Below are 19,730 nucleotides of genomic sequence, written 5' to 3' on the forward strand. Positions count from 1 at the left end.
TTTTTTTTTTAAATGAAGTATCTCATACAAAGTGGAAAAGATGGAGAGATAGAGATCAGACCATCATTCAGTGGGGAGAATTCAGAATTGGTCATATGGACAGCTTCTATATCACTGTGGTAGGGGAGGTCTGTGGTAGAATAGCCTAGCTTTCTGCTGTTTAACATTTTTATCAGTGATTTGGATAAAATAATAAATAAAGTATGTTTACTGTATTTGCAGATGACACAAAGCTGAGAGAGAGAACTAATAAAGTGGATGGCAGTCAGGACCCAAAAGTATCTTGATAGATTAGAGTATGGAGTTGAATCTAAGTAAGATGAAATTCAGTAGGGATAAATGTACAATTTTTCACTTGGAGAAAAAAAAAATCAACTTTACCGTCTTATTATAGAAGGAGGGACATGATTAAAAAGACGTTGTTCTTAAAAACGATCTGGTGGGGGGCAGCCATGGCCAGCCCAAGCTTCTTGAGGCTCTGAAGGTGCAGCTATGCGACCTGGGTACATCCATTCTCTAGTCATGGTCCTTCTTGTTATGATTTTTTAAATTTTTGCTCATTTCCCCCCATAGATACTGTGTGCCTTGGTTGGCTAATATGTCAAATGTTAAATTATAATTGCTTTACATTGCCTTCTGCTTAGAAAATATTTCTTATTAAGAGCTAATGGTATTATTTTGACTAATTTGTTAAATGGAAAGCAAACCCTTGGGGATTCCAGAGTTATGGTGTCAGTAGGAGGAGGAATATAATTCCCCATCACCAGGCTTACCCTTAAGACTCTGAGAGAATAAACTGTGGAAGTTTAGTCACTCCTAAAAAGCCCTGCTTTGCCAATGTGACTGCAGGTTGAGTGAGTAAGTTAGCCCAAAGAGAGAGAGAAAAAGAAGAGGAGGTCAGTAGCATGCCCTGTGCTACCCTGACTTTAAACTTAAACCTGCCTCTTTATAGCTTTCACCCTTTTCTCCCAGCTCTTCTCTCTGAAGGTAAGCAGAGTATGTCTCATTCCTCTTTCACATGACACTCTTCAAATACTTGAAGCTATCGTATCTTCCCTAATTTTTTTTTTCCTCTCCAGGGTAAGCATCTCTAGTTTTTTGTTTGTTTTTGTTTTTTTGCAATCAGGGTTAAATGACTTGTCCAGGGTCATACAACTAGTAAGTACCTGAGGCCAAATTTGAACTCAGGTCCTCCTGACTCCAGGGCTGGTGCTCATTGATAATTCCTTTAACTAGTTATCAAATGACGTGATCTCTAATCAATCAATCAACAACCCTTTATTTAAGCACCTACTAAATGCCAGGCACTGGTCTAGACTCTGGGAATACAAAGACAAAAGTGAAACAGTCTTCTAGACCCTCAATGAATATATATTCTAACAAGGGAGACAACATGTACTTAGAAAAGCATATATTACATATATGTATGTATATGTCTATGATGTCTATGTAGCTATATGTATTTATGGAATACATACAAGATAACTGTCCTTTCATTGAATTAGTACAATTTGGATGGGCTCCAGTTTGTCACTTTCTTTCCTAATACAGGGTACCCGTAACCAGAGTCATAACTAGGATAGGCTTTGATTCATGGCACCAAAAGTTTGAGGGCACTGACAGCATTCAAATTCCTTTATGAATATAAAGAAGTATTGGGTAACTGAACTTAGCAAAATTAGCAAGAAGAATTAGCTAAATAGAGAGCTAACAGTCTATGTGCTTCTTCTCCCTGGGGAAACCACTGGTGAGCTCCTCCCTGGCTCTCCCCATCTTATTGCTCTGGCCTGCACATTATCAGTTCCTTGGTTCATTTTCTCCTTATCTTTACCCAATCAATATTAATTGTGCAATCTTGTGCTTTTCTTGTATATATATCTCTTTTTCATGTTAGGATGTTGGACTTTTACCAGGACAGCAGAGGAACTCCCCATTAAGATTTTTCACTGAACGTTTGTAGGATTATTCTAATCAATGCCAATGATATTATAATTGAGGTACTAAAAACTGAGTTGGTGTATCTGGGACCAGTGTTTGAGTGATATTTATGGAGGGGCAGAGGAGGAACAACACCTGTGACTATCACGGGGATGGAAAAACAGTGGGATAATGTTTGTGGAATATGGAGTGTTATATCCAGAGGGAAGTCTGTCTAGTCTTGGACTGTATGTGGGCAGCAAGCTCATTCACCATTGCTTTTAGCTGAGGCTACATGGGCTCAGTTTAGTACTTTGATAAATCCAAGTTTCTGCTAATGTTTCTCTTCACCCTGGTGAGTATTGAAAGAAAAGATCTGGGAAGCAGTGGGGCCTCTCCCCGGTGTGACATAGCTCCATTAATACTTCTAGGATTTGGTCATCAAACTAGTTTTGAATTGATTATAACATGACCCATATCTTTCCATTTTGTCCAAAAGAATATCGTAAGAGACATTATCAAATATCTCGCTGAAATCTAGGCAGAAAATGTCTATGAAATTTCCCTAATTTACTAGTTTAGTTCTCCTGTAATAAAAAGGAAATTAAATTAGTCTGGCATGATTTATTGTTGATGAATCTTTTGGGCTCTCAGAATTCACCTTTCTAAAAAACTCACAAACTATCTCTTAAACAAAATGTTCAAGAATTTTGTCAGAAGTCAAATGTTGCTCACTGGATTATGATGGGTTAGTCATATAGAAGATCTGGTGTCTTTTAATTGACTAATTGTAAGTAATTAATTAAAAATGTAAACCACTTGGTCCCAAGCACCACACAAGAAATAGGAAATTCACATATTTTAGAGAAAAAGCTATTTTCCCCTTATTTAGTCTTGTCATAGCTAGTATCAGTGCTATACAGCTACTAACATTTAACTTTTGTGAGCAAGAAGACCAGATCAACGTTATGGAGTAAGTGGTCTATCTTTCTTTAGTGTTCTGTCTCCCCTACCTTTTATTTCCTCCTCTCTTTATGTGGTTCCTCACACTTATGCTAGCCAGAGTTCTCCTTCTGCCCATCCGATATATAGTTCTGGCTCTCTTAACCATTGTCCACACTCTGGAGCTCTCCTGTCTTTGAACTACCTCACTCTCATCCCATGTCACAACTTTGTGTTACGTTTAGAAATCTCTACATCAATCCCACTAGTCTGTTAATATTTATATATTTTTGATGACTAACCTTCAATAAGGAATAAGGGGAAGGGAATAAGCATTTATATGGCACCTACTAATACCATATATTACCTCATTTAATCCTCACAACAACCCTATGAGCTAAAGCTATTATCATCCTCTTTTTACAATTGAGGAAACCAAGGCAAATAAAGGTAAAATGACTTGCCCTGAGCCACATGACTAGTAAATTTCTGAGGCCAGATTTGAACTCAGGTCATCCTTTTTCTAAGCCCAGCATTCTGTCCCACTGTGCTACCAGGAGCTTCTAGTAAGGTCCTAATGATAATTTACAGTAATTAAGAACACACAATTAAACAATAATTAAGGAACACTAAGGACCTATAATAGGGTCTTTAAGTAGACTATTCCTTAATCTAATAGTTCAGCAGAGATGGTGCGAGTTTAGTAACCAGGAAGGTTGATGGTAGATACATTTTCAGCTAAAGAATCAGTCATAGACTCATAGAATGTTAGAGCTTGACCGTTGGAGCATACATGTTAAAGGTGGATAGTACCTCAGGTACCAGCCTCTCTCTCTTTTGCCTCCCCTAGTTTTATAATTAAAGGAAGTCCTTCATACTTTGATATACTGTCACCCCATTGACATTGTTCAAAAGAAGATCTTTCCTCTTTCAAGGCCCCAGTCCTTAAGGCATTAATTAGGGTCAGGCTGTTCATTGTCTTCTCAGTTGGCCTGGAACAATAATTAATCAAGAAAGTGCAAAACAATTAAAATCTTTCTTGTGAAAATTTGAACTAATATCTTAGTCACTGAACTTCCTGTCTGCTACTACCAGCACAGTCAATCTGTGATTCTTTATCATTTTGGCAAAATGTGGAAAGGACCCCTCTCCTGCCTATTTCAATAGATATTTCATTTAAAAAAATCCAACTTGGTTTTCCACAAAGACCCTTGAGAGGTAATGCAGCAAATATAGTGACACCCAAATGATTAAACCCAAAGAGTAAAGAGATGGGAACTAATAATCGTGATACAAGGGTTTGAAGAGTGAACTTTTTGCTATCCTCCTCCCACCCCAATCTGTTTGCTTCTTAGGAGTGTAACTAATTTTCATGTTTACTTCAGCGACCCTTCTCCATGTTCATCATTTTTTTTGGCTCCATCATCAATCATTGTCAATTTGAAAAAGTGCAATACTTAGGGTCATTTATCCAGACCTATTGGAGTCTAAAATTATGCAGCTTCAGTCAAATATATGTGAATAAAGACTGTCATTTCTGATTAACAACATGTGACTTGAGTGTTTTACAGAATCATCTCTGCCATCCAAGCTTTACAGAAAGGTGATCATGTAAGGTCTTTCCTTAATGTCTCTGCTTTTACCTCTAAGAGCCCTAGAGGACCTGATTTCTTCACAGTAAAATCAGTGGAGATGTTTCATGATTCTAGTGATAACTATTACTCAGTCTTTGGATTTGTTGGCTAGAAGTTCACTTCAGGTTGAAATTTTTCCTTCTGATGGATGGTTTACCCAGCTTTTGATGACGCTATTTTATGATTTAAGTTGTCAAAATCACCTGCCCTATTTTTGGAAAAAATATTCCATGTAAGACACTAATCATTTTCAGCTTATGCGAAAAAAAAAAGTGTAGAACATTCCAAGTCTTCATCAATTATTCTTTCCATGATTCATTAACTCCCTTCCTGGAGCATAAAACTCCATTTCAGTGTATTCATACAAGCACATAAAAGGAAAAGCTTTAGAAAGGAAATTTTGGGTTGGGAGTGGGCTGAGGAGAATAGAAATAGTCCAAACCTATAGGAATAGGAAGGGAATCAGGCTGGGAGACAGAAGAACTTTGTGGAGAATGAGGACTACATTCATGTCTCCCTAACTACAAGCATTAACCCAATCCCAAACACTATCCATTCTTAAGCTGTCTTTAAAATTATCACACTTATTTGCTTAACTTACAAACCATCCACAGCAGAAGAGCCCATACTGTCATGTATGCTCTGGGTGGTCTCCTCTATTACATAGAATCAGAAAAAAGTCCTTAGGCACAATGAATTCAATACTCCAAGGGCATGAGTTATGTGCTAGGAGCAGAGGTCCATCCAGGCTTCATCTTCCACATGGCAGAAAGATGGACCTATGATTTGATGGATGTGGGTTCTTTCCCCAGGGATGCCACTCACAGCCCAGCAGTGCCCTCCTGTCCTTATCTTCTGTAAATCTTCCATAGGGATCTGTGCAATGTATTCGTGGCTTTTCTTTATTTAGATCTTTTCTTTTGACACTGTATGGATACCAGTAGGGCATGGAAGACCTATGAGTTCTTCCCTGCTTTGTCCTAATGACTAGCCTATCTTCTTTTCTAAGCCTACATTTCCATGATGGTGTCCTTTATCCCATTCCTCTCATACAATTCTTCAGCTATAAAGTGCTATAGCTGGCTCACCCTCAAACAGCCACTTTCTGTTGCCCTTTGGATAATCTTCAACTTTAATCCTTCAGAGACTGAATCAATCAATTAATCAATCAATAAACATTCATTTAGCACCTAATGTGTGGCAGGCTAAACTATGCTAAACACTGGAGATACAAAGAGGCAAAAGACAGGCCCTGTTCTCAAGGAGTTTACAACTTAAAGGGGGACATAACATGCAAACAAATAAATACAAAGCAAGCTATATTCAAGATAAATAGAAAATAATTAACAGAAAGAAGGCACTAGAATTAAAAGGGTTGGGAAAGGCTTCCTGTATGAGGCAAGATTTTAGTTGGGGCTTAAAGGAAGCCAGGGAGGTTGGTAGTTGGATAGGAGGAGAACATTCCAGGGATGGTGGAAAGATAGAGAGAATGCCTAGAGCAGAGAGATAAAGCGTCTTGTTTATGGAACAGCCAGGAGGCCAGTGTTACTGGCTTGTTGGGTAATAAGGTATCAGGTGGGATGGGGAGCTAGGTTATATAAAGGCTTTGAATGCCAAACAGCATTTTGTGTTTTCTTCGGGAGTTAAGAAGCCATGAGTGTGTGTGTGTGTGTGTGTGTGTGTGTGTGTGTGTGTGTGTGTGTGTGTGTGTTGATATGGTTACACCTGTGTTTTAGAAAAATCACTTTAGTGGCTGAATAGAGGATGTATTGGAGTGGGGAGAGACTTAAAGTAGCCAGACCTACCAGCAAGCTATTGTAGTAATACAGGCATTAGGTTTCTAAATTGCATTCATATGCTACAAAAATGTTCTTAAACCCTTCACAATACCCAGAATATGCCCATGCAATTTCTGGTGCATCTTTTGTGAAATTTCAAGTATTTACTTTCCAAACCAAGAAATATTTCTTAAACACCTACTATGTACCAGGCAGTGGGCTTTGCACTAGGGATACAAAGTGAAAAACTACACAGTCTTTACCCTGAGGGAGCTTATATATTTTTTAATTTAATATTTTATTTTCCCTAAAATTGTAGAAACAATTTTTAACATTCATTTTTAAAAATTTTGAGTTCCAAATTCTTTCCCTCCCTTGCCTCCACCCTCTCACTGAGAAGGCAAGCAATTTCATATAGGTTACACAAGTGCACTCATACAAAATGTATTTCCATGTTGTCATGTTTAAAAAAAAACCAAGAAAAAATAAAGAAAAAGTATGCTTCAGTCTGCATTAAGACTCCCCCAGTTCTTTCTCTGGAGATGGATAGCATTTTTCATCATAGATTGCTTCAGAATTCTCTTGCTGAGAACAGTTTAAGTCATTCACAGTTGATTATCATATAACAGTGCTGTTATTGTATACAATATTCTCCTTTTTCTGCTCATTTCACTTTGTATCAGTTTATGTAAATCTTTCTAGGTTTTCCTGAAAGCATCCTGCTCATATTTCTTTTTTAAAAAAATGTGCATTTGTTTATTTAAAAATTTTTTTTTGTACATGTAAAAACAATTTTAACGTTCATTTTAAAAACTCTTTAAAAACTTTTTAAAAACTTTCCAAAATTTCTCTCTTCCTCCCTCCCCACCCCTACCTAAAATTGAGAAGGCAAGCAGCTTGATATAGGTTATATGTGCGTATTCACACAAAATATATCCTTAATCGTCATGTTGTGAAAGAAAACATAGACAAAAAAAAAACTCAAGAAAAATAAAGTTAAAAAAAGTATGCTTCTATCTATATTCAGACAGCATCAGTTCTTTCTCTGGGAATGGATAGCACTTTTTCATCATAAGTTTTTCAGAGTTGTCTTGGATTGTTGTATTACTAAGAATAGATAAGTCTAGGGGTAGGGAACCTGTGACCTCAAGGCCTTCACAGAAAAAAATCCCTTTAACAAAAGGATTTGTGCTACAAAACTTGGACTCAGTCAAAAGGCTGCCCTCAAGGACCTAGAAGGCCACATGTGGCCTTAAGGCCATAGGTTCCTCATCCCTGGCTAAATCATTCACAACTGATCATCTTACAATAATGCTGTCACTTAATACATAGTACACTTCACTTTGCATCAGTTCATGCAAATCTTTCCAGGTTTTTTCTGAGAGCATCCTGCTTATCATTTCTTATTCCATCCTAATCACATACCATAACTTGTTCAGCCATTCCTCAATTGATGGGCATTCCCTCAACTGAGTTGCTATAAATTTTTTTGTACATATAGGTCCTTTTCCTTTTTTTAAAATCTTTTTTTGGGATGCAAACCTAGTGGTTGTATTGCTAAGTCAAAGCCCTTGGAGTATATTTCCAAATTGCTTTATAGAATAGTTGAATCAGTTCACAACTCCACCAACAGTGCATAATTGCCTCATTTTTCCCACATCCCCTCCAACATTTGTCATTTACCTTTTCTGTCCTATTAGGCAATCTGGCTAATGAAGTAGTACCTCAGAATTGTTTTAATTTGCATTTCTCCAATCAATAGTGAGTTAGAGTATTTTTTTATATGGCTATAGATAGCTTTGATTACTTCATCTGAAAACTGATCATATCTTTTGACCATTTGTCAACTGGAGAATGACTCTTCTTTTTATAGATTTGACTCAATTCTCTATATGTTTGAAGAATGAGGCCTCAATCAGAGAAACTTGCTTCATTTTTTTCACAGTTGCTATTGCTAACTGTATTTTCCTCCATCCTATTTCCCCCATCTTATTTATTCTATTCTCTCTCTCCTTTCACTCTGTCCCTTCTCAAAAGTGTTTTGCTTCTGACTACCCCCTCCCCCTCCCTTCTATCACCAATCTCAACCTTCTCTTATTACCTTCCCCTCCTACTTTCCTGTAGGGTAACATAAATTTCTACACCCAATTGAGTTGTGTACATTATTCACTCTTTGAGCCAATTCAGATGACAGTAAGGCTCACTCACTCTCCCTCACTTCCCCCCTTTTCCCTTCCACTGGAAAAGCTCTTTCTTGACTCTTTTATGTCAGATAATTTACCCCATTCTATCTTTCCCTTTCTCTTTCTCCCAGTACATTCCTCTTTCACCCCTTAATTTTATTTTTATAGATATCATCTCTTCATATTCAACTCACAGCTATGCCCTCTGTCTATATATACTCCTTCTAACTACTCTAATAATGAGAAAGGTCTTATGAGTTACAAGTATCATCTTCCCATGTAGGAATGTAAACAGTTTAACCTTATTAAGTCCTTTATGATTTCTCTTTCCTGTTTACCTTCTTATGCTTCTTTTGAGTCTTGTATTTAAAAATGAAACTTTCTATTCAGCTCTGGTCTTTTCCTTAAGAATGCTTGAAAGTCCTCTATCTCATTGAATATCACTTTTCCCCCTTGAAGGAGTATATTCAGTTTTTCTGGGTGAGTGATTCTTGGTTGTAATCCTAGCTCCTTTGCCCTCCAGAATATCATATTCCAAGCCTCTAATCTTTTAGTATCGAAGCTGCTTAAATCTTGTGTTATCCTGACTGTGGCTCCACAATACTTGAACTGTTTCTTCTGGCTGCTTGCAATATTTTCTCTTTGACCTGGGAACTCTGGAATTTGGCTATAACATTCTTGGCAGTTTTCATTTTGAGATCATTTTAAGGAGGTCATCAGTGGATTCTTTCAATTTCTATTTTACCTTCTGGTTCTAGAATATTGGGGCCGTTTTCCTTGATAATTTCTTTTTTTTGGTGAGGCAATTGGGATTAAATGACTTGTCCAGGGTGGTATGTGTCAAGTGTCTGAGGGTGGATTTGAACTCAGGTCCTCCTGACTCCAGGGCCTGTGGTCTATCCCCTGTGCCACCTAGCTGCCCCTTGATAATTTCTTGAAAGATGATGTCTAGCCTTTTTTTTTTCAATCATGGCTTTTAGGTAGTGCAATAATTTTAAAATTATCTCTCCTGGATCTGTTTTCCAGGTCAGTTGTTTTTCTAATGAGATATTTCACATTGTCTTCCATTTTGTCATTCTTTTGGTTTTGTTTTATTGTTTCTTGATTTCTCATAAAGTCATTAGCTTCCACTTGCTCCATTCTAATTTTTAAGGAATAATTTTCTTCAGTAAGCTTTTGGACCTTTTTTTCCCATCTGGCCAATTCTTCTTTTTAAGGCATTCTTCTCCTCACTGGCTTTTTGGGCCTGTTTTGCCATTTGGGTTAGTCTCTTTTTTAGGGCATTATTTTCTTCAGTATTTTTTTGTGTCTCCTTTACCAAGTTGTTGACTTGTTTTTCATGATTTTCTTGCACCACTCTCATTTTTCTTTCCAATTTTTCCTCTGCCTCTCTTACTTGATTTTCAAAATCCTTTTTAAGCTCTTCCATGGCCAGAGACCAATTCATATTTTTCTTGGAGGTTTTGGATGTAGGAGCTTTGACCTTGTTGTCTTCTTCTGAGTGTGTGTTTTGATCTTCCTTGTCACTATAGTGACATTCTGCAGTCGGAGTTTTTTCCCATTGTTTGCTCATTTTCTCAGCCTGTTACTTGACTTTTAACTGTTCGTTAAAGTAAGGTGCCGGGGGCAGGTAGGTGGCACAGTGGATAAAGCTCCAGCCTTGGAGTCAGGAGTACCTGAGTTTAAATCCGGCCTCAGACACTTGACACTTACTAGCTGTGTCACCCTGGGTAAGTCAGTTAACCCCAATAGTCTCACCAAAAAAGAAAAAAAAATTAATTTAAAAAAGAGTAAGGCTCTGCTTCCATGGTGGAGGATGCACTGTCCCCAGCTTCAGGGGTTTTGTGCAGCTGTTTTTAGAAATACTTCTAGGGACCTGTAAGTTTTCAGTTCTTCCAAAGTGGTATGATGTAAGGAAACCCCTCTCTTGGCCTGTACTCTGGTCTGTGAGCAACTCTTTTCTGCCCTGGAACTGTGAGGATGGTCCCCCCTCCACTATGGCTGCAAGCTCTGATGTGCTAGTGCCCCTCCTTGCCCTGGAACTGCCACCCAGAACTGCAACCTGGATCCAAGTATGGGCAAAACAGAGTGCTGCCTTAGTGCTAGCAAAAAGACGCCTGAAATCTCCTTCTGACCAGTGATTTGACCCCCTTTCCATCTGTGCGCTGAGAACTCCTGAAGCAGCTGCTGCCTCCACTGCTGATTCAGTCACTCCCAAGGCCTGCTCAAGGTTTGCTGGGGCCTAGTCTGCAGTGGCAGCCTGTGCTGGGCTGCACTCCTCTCTCACCCTGGTGCAACAGACCTTTCCTGCCCACCTACCAACTTGTCTTGGGCTAGGAATTTGTTTCATTCCATCTTTTTGTGGGTTCTGCTGCTCTAGAATGTGGTTAGAGTCATTTTTAAAGATATTTGGAGGGTTTTGGGGGGTGAACTCAGTGGAGTTCCTGCCTTCATTCTGCCATCTTGGCTCCACCTCCTGCTCATCATTTTTTATAGCACAATAATATTCCATTACAATCATATACAGCAACTCGTTCAGCCATTCCCAAGTTGATGGACCCCCTCAATTTCCAATTCTTTGCCACCTCAAAAAGAGTTGCTATAAATATTTTTGTATGTGTAAGTGCTTTCCCCTTTTTCATGATCTCTTTGGGATGCAAACCTAGTAGTGTTATTGCTGAGTCAAAAGGTATTCACAGTTTTATTGTCCTTTGGGAATAGTTCCAAGGTGCTCTCCAGAATGGTTGGATCAGTTCACAATTCTACCAGCAGTGCATTAGTGTCCCAATTTTCCCATATCCCCGCCAACATTTTCCTTTTCTGTCATATTAGCCAATCTGATAGGTATGAGGTGGTACCTCAGAGCTGTTTTAATTTTCATTTCTTTAATCAATAGTAATCATATGACTATAGAGAGCTTTGATTTCTTCATCTGAAAATTGCCTGTTTATATCTTTTGATTAATTGTTATTTGGGTAGTGACTTATGTTCTTATAAATTTGACTTAGTTCTCTCTATATTTGAGAAATGAGGCCTTATCAGAGATATTTGGTGTGAAAAAAAATTACCAGCTTTCTGCTTTCCTTATAATCTTGGTTGCATTGGTTTTGTTTGTGCAAAAGCTTTTTAATATAATATAATATATATAATAAAACTTATCCATTTTACATTTCATAATGCTCTCTATCTCTTGTTTGGTCATACATTCTTCCCTTCTCCATACATCTGATAGGTAAACTATTCTTTGTTCTTCTAATTTGTTTATGGTATCACTTGTTATTATCTAAATAATAAACCTCTTTTGACCTTATCTTGGTATATGGTATAAGGTGTTGGTCTATACTTAATTTCTGCCATACTGTTTTCTAGTTTTCCCAGAAGCTTTTGTCACATAATGAATTCTTGTCCCAGAAGCTGGGGGCTTTGGGTTTTATCAAACACTAGATTACTGTGGTCATTTCTACTGTGTCTTATGCACCTAATGTATTCCACTGATGTGCCACTCTGTTTCTTAGCCATTACCAGGTAGCTTTGATGATTTTCACTTTATATAATATTATTCTATATTTGGTACAGCTAGACTATTTTCCTTTGCATTTTTAGATGAATTCCCTTGATATTCATTTGACCTTTTATTCTTCCAGATGAATTTTGCTATTACATTTTTCTAGCTCTATAAAATAATTTTTGGTAGTTTGATATTATTCTGAATAAGTAAATTAATTTAGGTAGGATTGTCATTTTTATTATATTAGTATGCCCCACCCCTGAGCAATTGATATTTCTATTTGTTTAGATCTGTCTTTATTTGTGGAAAAGTGTTTTGTAATTGTGTTCATATAGTTCCTTGGTTTGTCTTGGAAGCTAGATTTTTTTATATTTTATATTGTCCACAGTTATTTCTTTTTAAGGCAATTGGGGTTAAGTGACTTGCCCAAGGTCACACAGCTAGTAAGTGTCAAGTGTGTGGTCTGAGGCCAGATTTGAACTTAGTTCCTCCTGACTTCAAGGCTGGTGCTCTGTCCACTGCACCACCTAGATGCCCCTGTCCATAGTTATTTTAAATGGATTTTTTCTTTCTATCTCTTGCTGCTAGAAGTTGTTAATTATTTCAACTAGTTTTTTAGTTGATTCTCTAAATATACTATCATATCATCTGAAAGAGTTTTGTTTCTTCATTTCCTATTCTGATTCCTCAAATTTCTTTTCATCTCTTATTGTTATATGTAGTATTTCTAGTACAATGTTGAATAATAGTAATTATAATAGGCATCCTTGCTTCACCCCTGTTCTTACTGGGAAGGCTTCTAGCTTGTCCCTATTACAGATAATTCTTGCTTGTATTTTAAGATAGATATTACTTATCGCTGAAAGGAAAGCTCCATTTATTCCTATGCTCTTTAGTGCTTTTAATAGGATTGGGGTGCTGTATTTTGTCAAAAGCATTTTCTGCATCTGGTGATGATTATGATTTCTCTTGGTTTTGTTATTGATATGTTCAATTATGCTGAGAGTTTTCCTAATATTTAATCAGTTCTGCATTCCTGGCATAAACCCCACCTGGTCTTAATGTATGATTCTTGTGATATATTGCTGTAATCTCCTTACTACTGTTTTATTTAAAAAATTTGCATCAATATTCATTAGGGAAATTGGTCCATAGTTTTCTTTCTCTGTTTTAGCTCTTCCTGGTTTAGTTATAAGCACTATATTTGTATCATAAAAGTAATTTAGTAAGATTCCTTCTTTACCTATTTTTCCAAATAGTTTATATAGTATTGGAAATAATTGTTCTTCAAATGTTTGGTAGAATTAATTTGTGAATCCATCTGGCTCTGGGTTTTTTTTTTCTTTAGGGAGTTCATTGATGGCTTATTAAAATTCTTTTTCTAAGATGGTGTTATTTAAGCATTCTATTTCCTTTTCTATTAATCTGGGCAATTTACATTTTTGTAAATATTCATTGATTTTGCTCAGACTGTCAGATTTAGTGGCATATAATTTGGCAAAATAGTTCTTAATAATTGTTTTAATTTCCTCTTCATTGGTGGTGAATTCACCCTTTTCATTTTTGATACTTTGTCTTTTTTTTTCAAAATCAAATTAACCAATGGTTTATTGTTCCCCCCCCCCATAAAACCAGCTTCTAGTTTTATTTATTTTCTCAATAGTTTTTTTAACTTCATTAATCTCTCTTTTGATTTTCAGCATTTCCAATTTGGTGCTTAATTGAGAATTTAAAATTTGTTCTTTTCCTAGTTTTTTTCTTCAGTTGCATGTCCAATTCATTGATTTGCTCTTTCTCTGTTTTATTGATGTAAGAGTTTAGAGATATAAAATTTCCCCTAAGTACTACTTTGGCTGCATCCCATAAATTTTGGTATGCTGTCTCAGTGTTCTCATTCTCTTTAAAGAAATTATTGATTGTCTTGATGATTTGTTCTTTGACCCATTCATTCTTTAGGTTTAGATTATTTAGTTTCCAATTAATTTTTAATCTTTCTTTCCACTGTCCTTTATTGAATGTAATTTTTATTGCATTGTGATCTGGAAAGGATGCATTTAACATTTCTGTCTTTCTTCATTTGATTCTGAGGTTTTTAATGCCCTACCACATAGTCAATTTTTGCATAGATGCCATGTACCACTGAGAAAAAGGACTATTACCTTTGGCTGGAAAATTGTTTCACCTTGTCTTTTTGTTGGTTTTGCCAACAAATTTTTTTTTTATAGTTGTTTGGGAGAATTCAGACAATTTCCTGCCTCATTTTGCCATCTTGGATCCTGAAGTCTACTATATAAATTTGTAACAAGGTTTGGTTTTCTTGTTTTCTCAATGGATGGAAGAGGAAAAAATGGAAGGAAGGAAATTTGGAACTGACAAAATAAAATCAAATTGGAAAAAAACAATAAGCAGCTAACTAGGGGGCACAGTGCTGGCTTCTGAGTCAGGAAGACCTATTCAAATTCTGCCTCAGATAATTACTAACTGAATGACCTTAGGCAAATTTCTTTCAAGCCTTCATTTCACCATTTGTAAAATGGGGACAATACTAACATTTACTGTGAGGACCAAATGAGACAATACATATAAAGTGCTTTGAAAATCTTAGACTGCTATATAAATGCTAATTATTATGATGATATAGATAACTGCATTTGATCCTCGTAACATCTCTGTGAATTAATTAGAGTATTAAGATCCTCAGACTAAGGTTAAGTAGATTGTCCAAGATCATACAGTCAATGGTAGAATTGGAACAAGAATTGTCGAGAGTCAAGTCTTCTGATTCTCAGTCTATGCCTGCCAGTATATGATCTGGATGATGTTATTCTACTGGGGTAGGAATGGAGGATTACTCTTAAGAAAATGCTATGAGCCAGCTAGATAGTGCAGTGGGTAGGGCACTGGCTCTGGAGTCAGGAGGATCTGAGTTAAAATCCAGCCTCAGACACTAGCTGTGTGACCAGGGCAAGTCACCACTGATCTCCTTTAAAAAAAAATACTAAAGGTACACAGAGAAGTATAATACAAAGGTAGGATATAGCAAAGAAAAATGAATAATCCAGACAAGTACCCTGGGGAAAGTTAAAGATTGGTATAACATTTTTTTTAACCAATCAGGTAATAATTTAGCCCTCACTATGTGTTCAGCACTGTGATTTATACTGTGCATAAGACAAAAGAACGAGACACATGTTCTCAAAGGGCTCATAATCCAGTTTGGAAGTAAAAAAACATATGATACAAGTCAAAAATGAATGATACAACTGTAAGCAATGCAAATAAATTTGTAATTAAGTATGAAATTGTGTGATATAAATACAGGGCAGTGTGATAATGTGGAAAGAGTACTGGCTTTGGAGTTAGAGGACTGAGGTTTAAATCTTGACTCTGCAACTTATTATGTAAGTGATGTAGGACAAGTCACTTTACCTCTGCCTGTTTTATCAACTGTGAAATGAGGGGCAGGATTAGATGACCTCTGATGTTCTTTTCATCTCTAAATTGATGATACTATGAATTGACATCAATTATTACAAGTACAATTAACATTACATTAATATCAAACCAGGGAAAAAGTAGGGAAATATATGTTTGCCACTTTCATAGGGAGTATGTAGTGAAAAATCTAAATCAAAGAGGAATTTCCAATACATGGTGAAGTCTTACAATTTCTACTATTTATAGATGGCATTATTCTAAATTGATCAAGTCCTGAAACATTGTAAACCTCCTAAATTATATCTATGACCATTCAAAAAAGATCAATCCAACTAACCACACAGGAAAAAAAATAAGTGGGAAAAAAATTCTTATTGTCCAGACTTTGATATTCAGTTGGATGGAGGATGTATAGAACTTGCTTGGACAATGTGCTGGGTCCAGAATGAGGTAACAGGAGGAGAATGAGCTGGATTGCCTTCAAGAAATTTCTCAGTTTTTTCATGACCCCAAGGCTTTTCCCTAAAACCAAGGTATCTGTGAGTTATATAATATTGACAGTCTCTGAGAAATTAAAATTGAGACTTACCCAAACTTTAATAGAGAGGCACATAGTGGGCATGAATAGACTGCAAGGTGTTACAAAGAGGCGGTCTTTTTTTTTTTTTAAGAACATCAACATAAAGGAGGCAATTAGAGAAATGTGTTCCCAGAAAGAAATGGCTCTTCACCATTAACAGAGTAAGCGATAATTGATAGATGATGCACATTTTTCCATTGATTTGTCCTCAGTGTTACAAGAAGTCAAGCAAAATCACCCAGCATGTTACAAGGATCTCCAATGACAGATGTGTGGGAGGACATGTAGAAAAGTCTCGCAGAATGGGCAGGCAAGGATGGGTTTCCATCTGCCTTGTTGGATGAAGTACCTACATCAATGGAATCAAAGATATGTGGGGGCACAGACCACAAGTGTTGTAGAAAAAGAGGGAAGACAAAGAGAGAGAGAGAGAGAGAGAGAGAGAAGAGAGAGAGAGAGAGAGAGAGAGACAAAGAGACAGAAAAAGAGACAGGGAGAGACAGAGAGACAGAGATAGAGACAGAGACAGAGAAACTCAAAGGCTAGTTAGAAGTTCAGATATTATATAATAGAAAATTGATGACTGAGTAATAATAAATTTTCCAAGACACATGGTGCTGAAGAACAGTGTAGAGGTTGGAGACAGTAATATGCTGATAAATGTTGACAAAAGGTTCTGCAGGAAAAAAAAATGTATGCACAACGTACTTTTAAGTTTAATCTGAATTAACATTTTCTCCATCACTTTATCAAGACTAGAGAATCAACAAATAACAAATCAAGCCCTGATTTACAGAGTCTGCCTATTTCAAAAGCGTAAAATGCTCAAACTGATAATTTCCCAGTTGGCTCTTGAGTTGGTTCAAGCTGGCTCTAACATAGCTCATGGTTGGAGGGTTCTGTTGGAGATATTTTTGAGGTTGAGATTCCCAGAATTTTGTGTAATTAAAAAAAGTGTAACAGGTGTGGTACTAGGTAAACCATATCCAGGTTTGATCCCTGCCTTCTGAAAGGTTGTATTTCAAGATGGACAGTGTGAACTCACAACAAAATAAGTATAATTTAGGTATTTTCTGGTGCATGAAAATAAGATTTGTCTCTTCATTCTTTTTGCATTTACTTGTTGAGTTTCCATCATGATCTAGGAACTGTACGGAGAATATCACCTCTGACTTCTAGGAGCTGTCTTTCCAATGACTAGAGGAGGTTTTCACAAAAAGGTCAGAGAGGCTAACACAATATAAAATGATATTCCTTTATTATGGTGTGTTTTAACTCTCTCAAAGGAAGGCCCAATTACAAAGGACATGGTGGGAGAAGGAGAGAGGTAACCTGAGCCAAGAAAGGCAGGCTATAATCAAGGAGTTCCAAGATCTCAGATATTATGGTCATCAGGCCATGGCAGAGGGATAAAAACAGATCAGTGATGGTTTTGTGGAGAGGCTACCTTCTCACTTGGCACACAAACCTTTGCCACTTCTCTATCACATCAACTAAGAGTAATCTGTACTGCCTTGTTTAATACTTAATTATTTACTGTTTTACATTTGATACTCTTATGGACCCATAATCTCCACTTTGTGGGTATCCCCTCCACTGGTGCACATCACACCTTTCAGCTCTAGAGCTCTTGCCCTGGGCCCCCAGGTCCTTGTATGAGCAGTACATACCACTGGCTGCTCCAAGCATATGTCACTTGATTTTCCCCACTATCTTCTTGCCAGCCCCCTTCTGCCATAACCTTACTCTCTTCACTCACTCACTTACTCATCCATCCATCCATCCATCCATCTATCCATCTCCATCCATCCATCATAGGCAATCTCATTCATCCCAATATAACAAACTTCTCGTATCATTCTGTGCAATTTGTGTCCATGCTCTTCATTAGTATCTCCATGGAACACCTCTCCAGTGCTCTAGAGGCTTTCCTCTAGGCTTTTTAATACTATCTTATGTTCTCCCCAGTACTCTTATCTGCCTCACCAGACTGTGACATACTAGAGAGCAGAAACCACGTGCCTAGAAGGATCATAAACCTAGACCTGGAATGAACCTCAAAAACCTTCTAATCTGACTTCCTCATTTTGCATCTGGGGAAACTGAGGTCCAGGGAGTTTGAGTAATAAGCCCAAGGTCACATAGGTTTAAGTAAGCATCCCAGGCAAGGCTTTAACTGAGATCCTCATAGTAGAAAGAACATATGAACTTCAAGTTGAAAGTTTCAGTCCCAGTTCCAGGGAGTTCTAGTCCCAGCTTTACCACTAACTGTGAGAAAGTGGCTTAATTTCTCTGATCCTCAATTGCTTTGCCTCCAAATTGGACAAACCTACTTGCTTTATACTCCTGTGAGGATCAAGTGAGATCATAGATGCAAAATTATTTTGGACAATCAAAAAGCCCTTTTCAGATGCCAGATATCCCCTATGATTACTTGTATAGTGCCAAGTATATCATGCGTATACTTGGATGACTACTTGCTGACTGCTTAAAACTTGAATCACCAACATTTCTGTTTGAGCCCTGCTCATTCCCTAAGATTAGGGACAGATCTAAGATTAGAACAAGAAACGCCTGGCCCTTCAGAAGGTTGATAAAGGGGGTTCCAGAGTGGAATATTCCTGAAGGTCTATACAATCTTCCTTGGCATATGCTCATCATCTCCTACTACCAGAGTAGCAAGGGACCTCAGGAAGTCATAGGATCCTATTAGCTCTAAAACTAGAAGGGACTCCAGAGGTTACATATGACCCAATACCTTCATTTTATAGGTAAAAGACTAGGAAGGTTAAGTTGTCCATCAGTTTCACTGTCTCACAGTCAGTAATTATCAATGACAACAAGTTGTAGTGACAGTTAGTGTTACACAGTCAGTAAGTATCAGAGACAGGATTTGAACCCAGGTCCTATAATTCTAGATCCCGGGATCTTTCCACTGTATCCCAATGGTCATCTAGTTACTCTTTCTGCCTATGAATAGAACTATTGCTATTGATGGTATTTCCAAAGTAGGAGAACAGGAATGAGAGGATCTTGTACAGCCTGAAATCCAACTTCTTCTTCTCCTCCCCCTAATCATTTCTGGACAAATAAATGTGTCTATAATAAACAGAGGAATACAGCAGAGCTGGAAATCAAATGGTTTAAGGTCCACATGTGTCTTAACCTTTACTCCAGCTAGGAGTGCATGAGGTCCTACAAGTTGAACTGCATTATAAAAAACATAGATCTGCTTTAAGAAAAGGTCAGTACACACGTTCTGTTACAATCTAATTTCAGCCTATTGCCCTAAGCCCCATTGCTCTCCCTGGTGTGAAAGAGACAATAGCGAGGAGTTGGGAGTTTAATTATCTCTTCTATATATATATAGCCTGCCTGTCTCTCCAGAATATTCATGAGAATAATAGGAGGGGTAAAGAAGACATTGTTTTTATCTTCCTGGATCACAGTGCACGATGTTCCTTTTGACCTGAGGCTGAGTTTCCACTTTTTGGGTTCCCTTCTCCATTTAGAATAATGCTGATTTTAACGATAAATGAGAAATTTTTTTTTCATGGTTCTGAGCTGTATTTTGCCTTCCCTCCTTATTCATCGAATGCCAACACCAAGAATTGGATCCTTAGAAGCATTCTAATACAGTAGCTGTTTTGCCAATTCTTCCACTTAAATGATAAATTGCGTTTAGTTTCAATGACTTAATAATAACATTAATTTCACTTCACACTGTTCTGAAGAACTCCTTTTAAATGA

Source organism: Phascolarctos cinereus, unplaced genomic scaffold (assembly GCF_003287225.1).
Source record: "Phascolarctos cinereus isolate Bilbo 61053 unplaced genomic scaffold, phaCin_HiC Scaffold_2;HRSCAF=192, whole genome shotgun sequence".
Lineage (NCBI taxonomy): Eukaryota > Metazoa > Chordata > Mammalia > Diprotodontia > Phascolarctidae > Phascolarctos > Phascolarctos cinereus.